The following is a 7,269-nucleotide window of genomic DNA, read 5'->3' as shown; positions in this document are numbered from 1 at the left end:
CTTAAGATCCACTGAAAAATAATAATTTAAAAAATTTAATAGGGTTATATCGGATAAGGCACATAATTTTGCGTAGCAATAACTGAGTGGAGGGGCTTGGCATTATAAAGAGAAATTTAAAGAACCAAAAAACGGGGCAGTAAGCGGGGTTGCATTATACAGGAATGGCATTATAGAAAGGTTTAAGTGTATTAGAATAACAAAAAAGACATTAGAAAGCATGCGTCCGGAATACAAAATCTCAGCTACTGCAGCAAATACCTTAGCAAGTATTTTGATGGATGCCAATACTTACCGCCGTACGTGCCATCCAGATATTATCTTCTCTAGGATCTCAGGGAGGCCTTTGAGAAAAAATTCTTAGGCGTCCGAGAGCTGCTCTCGCCATCCTAAGCAATGTGCTAGGCGGATACCGCGGAACAGATGACCTCATATAATAGGAGGGGTTCAATTAAAAATTTCAAATTACAAAATCAATACTCAACATAAAGATCCTAATGAAGAGTACGATTCAGTAAAGTAGGATTTATTTTTATAAGTAAATTAATAATAACGCCTCGGTGGTGTAGCGGTTATCACGCTCGCCTAACACGCGAGAGGTTCTGGGTTCAACTCCCAGTCGAGGTAATTTGATTTTATTTTTTTCAAATTTATTTTTAATAGATATAAATTAGACTTATCTTTTGTCATTTAAAATATTTTTAAACCACCTTTTTACAATTTAAATAAATTTAGGCATTTAAAACCATTGAAGAAATTTAAAATGTCATTAAAATAGTAAATTTCCCCGGGAATTATATATGTATTACTTACATGCAACGTATTTTCTCTATTCACTACAGGACCAACCTTGTGATAGAAATTACAATTTATTTATTTTACTAGTTAGGAAGACAGGAAAAACTAGCCATTATTGACGACGGGAAATTTAAAAAAAATGAGGCACCGGAGTGTCTCTACTGAGCAGCATATTTCCCTTATGGACACTTTAGATATCTGACGTCCACTACAAAAACAACCGCGCCTTCTCCAGCATTCATATGAGTTATCTAATTTTTCTTTGAGATCGAGACCGTAGGCCAACTTAATGGCGTAACGCCTCTTTTTCTCAAGTTTGTTGATTAGACAAACCCTCTCACCTGTATCATACCAGCCCTCAAACTCGTAGGTGAAAATCGGTTGTACACATGTCCTGTATACGTAGATGTATGTTTCTGGACTCAGATGAAATCTGATCAAGCTTCGTAGGATTTTAACGGCTCTCTTTCTTTGGGTATTAGAAAATGAAACGATGGCTTATATTTAGTTAGTCGTGCAGCAGAATGCTCTGGGGAATATAAAAGTCGACAAAAACCATCCATTTCTACGCAAAAACAAACTTTAAAGAGCTACAACTAGAGAATAATTTTGATCTTCCTTGAGGATTAATAACTGAATATAAGTGCATATTCTTTCTGTTTTAGATGGTCCTAAGAGAAGAAGACTAGCCAGAAAATCGACAGATAAATCTTAAAAATGTATTAGTTATTCAAAACAATAATCTAAAATAATTTTTGTGAGTTTTTCTTAATAAGACAAGTGATGTCACACGTCTATATTATTAAAAGAGTAATATGATTGCTTATACACATATAGCAAAGTCCATGTCATTCCGTGTGATGACATAGGATGGACTGGTCACCAAATACCACATGCGGTACTTAAGACAGCTGGGGAGATAAGTCTCTACAGGCTTAAGAACAGTCAACTGTTGTATATTGTATTCTATTAATAAATATAAGAACCCTCTAGAGTCTAGACATAGAAAATAGACTGAAATATCAAATTTAGAAGTACAGAATCTAGAAAACAAATTGATTTATTAAATGATTAGTAGATTATTTAGAGGTATTATATTAAACATCTTTAGGATATTTAGCAAATATTCCAAGACCCTAGATAACTGAAATAAAATTGATAACTGTTAGAATGCAAATCAAAACTGCTCCAATGATTAAATAAATTTTATATTTTGTTAATAAAGCGTCAATTCGTGCCACGCACCCCTAAAAATATATTCATTATTAAATTACAGTGCTATATGTAATCGCGTTTTTTGAATAACAACTTTGAGGTGGGACAATCAACGGCAAATAATCGGCTGTGGAGTCTGCACCACAACATTTGAACGTGTTTTGAATAAAATCAAGATTTTTCGTATTAGAATTAAAATTTTTAATTTCTCGCAGCAGTTCTTTCCGTATCAAGTTTATCATCTACAGTTAGGACTATAGTCTTTAACTTGTGGTTTTTCACACAATAAATAATTGTTGCGGCCAAGACAAGCGAAAATATGCACAATAGACAAATCGAGAACTAGTTGTTATATTTATTTTCAATTTTTTACAAAAATACTGCAGCATCGATTATTTTTAAAAGAATAACAAATTCCAGACAACATTCCTATAAATCCAAATATTCCTGCAAAGAGAATTATAATTCCAGGTGTTTGTAAATAACTATTATTTAGCATGTTTCTCTGAATAGTATCTTTTAATATCACTACTCCCGCATAGCTGCCCAGTCCTCCAATGACCTGTTTTTATAATTATTAGAAATCTACCCCCAATAGGACTATATTTATTATGATCAGAAATTTAGTACAAAACGCCATAACTTCTGTAATTTGAACGCTATTTTTATTTTTTAATCATTTAAATCATTGATGCGTATTTTGACCACATTTTAATAACCTGAAATATATATCTGAATTAAGTCTTTTATTTATTTACTGAGTACAGTAAAACCTCTCAAACTCTCTGATTTCAATATCCACAGCTTCTCAAACCCGATTGTTTTAATCAAAAATTTAAACTTTCTTATGGATGATTCTCAAATCTGTTTGTTTTTCGAATCCGCTTTTCAAGTACAGTCTAACCTTATTTGGAATAGTTTTCGGTATGGAACACTTTGTACGATCTCTGCCTAGAATTAATAATTTCTTTTAAATTTGAAACTCGTTTTGGAGAAAAATTTATTATTATTTTTTATTTCTAGTCATTAAACAAATTAATTAATTAGGAATAAAAAAACTCGACGCTTAATCACTATGAGTCATATTTACGAGAAAAAAGTTGAAAGTGCTCGACAACTAAAAAGTCATTCACACAGAATACTTTTTTGTAAATATGAAATCAGCATTGGTATAATTGATGTAATAAAAAACGAAATATTAATTTTTTGACAGAACCTCGGTTTTTGGAACTCTTAGTGTTCCAATTTAAGGTCGTACTATATTATGGAAAAGTATTTTTATATAATTGTAAGTTAAATTATCATTACATTCTAAAATGTGTTTTTCTGTGATGTCTCGTTGTGTTAGACTTTTTATCAGCAAAAAATTTCCTTACTACGCTTAATTCTGAAAACCAATTTGTTTAGGCACTTTAAATTTCTAGGATTTTCTCTTTACGATTTAAAAAGAAACTTTCCTTGAGAACTATAAACGATCTCAAATCAAATTCGGATCCTTTGAATATGACCGATATCAAAAATTAAACATAACGAAAATTACAAAACTCAAATTCAGTGAACTTGATGAGCGATTAAACATGTATTGACTTAATGAAATCTAGTAAAGCAATTCAATCAGATTCGATGTTAATTGTAAAAGCTCTTAAATTTTGAAAAAATAATCCAGAATTAAGAAATGGTTTCAAGTTAAGAAATTTTTAGAAGATAGTGAATCTGTAAATCATGATAAAAAAAACTTATTGTTGATTTTAATGACACAATCTGGATTGGAAAATGTTTATAATGTAGATTAACCCGTTGTTTTTTACAAAGCGATTACTTGGAAAATCCGGTTCTGGAAAAAAAGGCCGGTAACGATGGGAAGATTTAAAACTCAAAGGTGTTGTTAAAAATGTTAACATTGGCAATTATGTTATCTACACCAATTCCAATAAAGCATGAAAAATTTCAACATTTGAAATTATGTTATCCACACCCATTCTAATAAAGCATAAATGAACCGTTAAATTTTTAATAAATGGCTCAGTGATTGTGAACTTTTAAAGAAACAACAAAAAAATTCAGTTGCAATAGATCGATGCTCATCTCATCAAATTACTGTCACGCTAAACACTATTAAAATTTTCTTATTGCCTTCAAGAACTTCCTCGGTCTTGCAACGAATGGATCAAGGAATTATAAAATCCTTTAAAGCCAATTTGAAAATAAATGATATGATCAAAAGATCGAGGCGGGGAAAATTGTTAGAATGAAAATAATGCAATTACGCTTAAAGCTGTTGCCACATTAACATTCTTTGGTTAGAATAAAGTAACTCCTGAGTCATCAAAACTTGCTTTCGTCATGCTCAATTGATAAAATGTGAGAAAATTAAATTAACAGTGAATCTAAGAACTACGAAAATAATTATGAAGAAATTAACATTGGGGATTTATTAGAATAAGAAATCAATTAATCTAATGTACATGTATGTAAAGAAGAACTGATGGCGATCCTGTTTCCCCTCACTATTGCTTGGGACACGTTCTGGAGCCCGAGGCATTCAGCTCTCAACGACGTTATAAGAAGAGGTCTCGATTCAATCGGATTCCCATCAGTGCTGGAACCACCTGGATTGGACCGAGGAGATGGAAAACGCCCAGACGGGATGACTATCTTTCCGTTTTTGGAAGGAAAGCCTCTCGTATGGGATTCAACATGTTCCGACTCCTTGTCCAAGACAAACATGTTGGAAAATGCCTTCAATGCCGGCACAGCTGCGGATAAAGCAGAGGACATCAAGAAGAAGAAATATAATGTCACAGTCGGATAAATGGACACGCGAATAAATGGACACTTTCAAAATTTCCACATCCAAAAAATGATGATTGTTTTGCATATTCAGATTTAAAAAAATTTACTCTTTATTTCCTAGAATCACCTTTCTAGAAACGCCTATCATAAATTGATTTGTATAGATTTTTTGTTAAAAAAATTTGGCAAGTGGAAATTTCAGAAATACAATCTCCTTGCAAATTAATTGTCGATTCTCTATGAAACAGAAATAAATATTGTTATCGCAGTCTTTATTTCAGATATCTGGACCATCATTGAGATATCCCCTCTGGTATTTACACTGTTTATAAGCTACTAGGTAGAATTGTGTTTTAATTAAAATTATCTTAATTTTTAGTTACCCAATTATTAATAGAAAACATAATAAATTGTGGCACGTGTGAGCACTCTTTTGACATACCTTGTTGTCCTGTTGCATTATTTGGTCAATCTTTATTTTTTTATTTAATTGGATTAGAAGGAATATTTTGCGATGTAGTTTCTTTTAATTAATAAATTATCTGAAATTTCATCATTTTGTAATATTTGCGAGTTTATTCTTTCAATCTGTTTATATTGCTTATTTGAAATCTTCTCATTTATCTTTATTCATCGAATTTCACCTTATTTTTTGATAGAAAGTTCTATTCTTTATATTCTTATGGCAAACTTTTATTTATTTGTTCCCGGATTTGGCGATCTTTTATTTTAGCGCCCTAAAATCTAAAATGATCAATTTCTACCAAATTTTAATCATTATTGGAATGATACTTTTTGGATTACTCAACAAAATTTCGGAATGATACTTTTTTATTATATAAATTTTTTCCCTTCAGAACTTGCAAAATTCGGGGGTGATCGAGAGGACTAATATTTGTTATAAACGAGAGGATAGTATTAGCTCTCGGGACCATAGTTTTGACACGATTCTTAACGATCGCAAATTCTTCAGTTGTCAAATGGGGGTGAAAACGCATCCTTTTCCTCAGTCGCATCAAAATCTCGTCGTAAATTGATTTTGGCCTGGCGTGTCTCTTCAGCCCGGTCCATGGACCTCTTGAAGATCTTCAGTGCGTAGTCTCCCTTGTTCATTACGTTTTTGGCTTCGTTACTGTGTGTCGGCGTGTACACACGTTGCGCAACCTCATTTATTCGGGCTTTGGAAGCAGTTGGCGACTTGGATAGGAGGTTAAATCTCTTGATCTTTCCAAGTGCCGGGTTTTCGATACTCAGAGAATATGTGAGGCTTGAGCTGTTAGGCTCAGTTGTCGTCTGATGGGATTGGGTCTCACTGTGTTTTTGAAGCACAGTAGGGTTCGGAGGTTCGGTGGCATATTCAGCTTTGATGGGTTCGCAAAAGGGCTGGGGCTTTACCGCTGTTCGTCTAATGTGTTTTCTTCTTGGTTTTCTTTGATTTTTTTGATTTTTTCAATAATTTCTTTGCTGAGCTTCACAATACGCATAGTTCCACGCTTTTTTTATAAATTAAAAAGTAGAATATTTCTCTAAAATATTTAACTAATTGTTAATATTGATGTATAAAATAACTATTTATATATTTTTTAAATATTTTTAAGCCAGGTGTCCATTTATTCGCGTGTCCATTTATCCGACTGTGACATATAATGGGCTCACCGATCGTTACGTTTTCCGGCCGGTTGCTGTCGAAACCCTGGGATCGATTGGGAAGGAGTCGTTGTGCTTCCTCAAGTGTATTGGACGTCTCAAGACCTTGAGAACACACAATCCTCTGGAGACGAGATGGCTCCTCCAGAACGTGTCCCAAGCAATAGTGGGGGGAAACATTATGAAGAAATAATTAAGAAATTTCACAAAATCTATGCTTCTCAGGAAAATGAAAATATAGGTGATCGCTAAAATATTATGAAAATGTTAGGAAAGTCAGATAAAAAACATAATTTTTTTATTTTTATAAATATTTTCAGTCATTTTTGTATAAAAAATATTTAATCTATATTGTGAGTTCATGTTTCAACTATAAAATATTATTCAAATTGCCTTTCGCATCCGCAGATTTTTTGATCAAAATCGGCGGATTTGAAAGGTTTTATTGTATTTAGTCTTATTTAATTTGTGACGACAATTAAAGATCCTTTTTTATCTGTTCTCTCAGTGCAGGCTGTACCCCTGTCAAAAATAAACAATATTGGACATTGAGTATTTTGTATAAAAATTAATTACTTTTTCAAGTTAATTTTGGTTAGTATTTTTGTTGTTATAGTATTTAAGAGAATCCAAAATGAATACATTCTTTTAGTTATTTGTTTATAATTTAGATTCTTAATGTCAAAATTCTTTAACAAATAACGAAAACGGAAACTGAATAACTATTAATTATAATTCATTAATAACGAAAATAAAAATTGTCTGTCGTTATGACCTGGGACAAAATTGTGTCAAAATTATTAACGAACCATCTGA

The 7,269-nt window shown here is 32.2% G+C and overlaps 1 non-coding gene across 1 annotated transcript; it reads left to right on the top strand.

Annotated features, from left to right (window-relative positions):
* Positions 1-554: 554 nt before the first annotated feature.
* Positions 555-627, top strand: Trnav-aac. The gene has a single exon. It is a non-coding gene; the product is annotated as a tRNA-Val (tRNA).
* The last annotated feature ends 6,642 nt before the right edge of the window (positions 628-7,269 follow it).

The sequence above is a fragment of the Octopus sinensis genome, unplaced genomic scaffold (genome assembly GCF_006345805.1).
Source record: "Octopus sinensis unplaced genomic scaffold, ASM634580v1 Contig00511, whole genome shotgun sequence".
In the NCBI taxonomy this organism is placed as follows: Eukaryota; Metazoa; Mollusca; class Cephalopoda; order Octopoda; family Octopodidae; genus Octopus; species Octopus sinensis.
The sequence above is the reverse complement of the archived record's forward strand: the minus strand, read 5'-3'. Positions and strand labels throughout refer to the sequence as shown.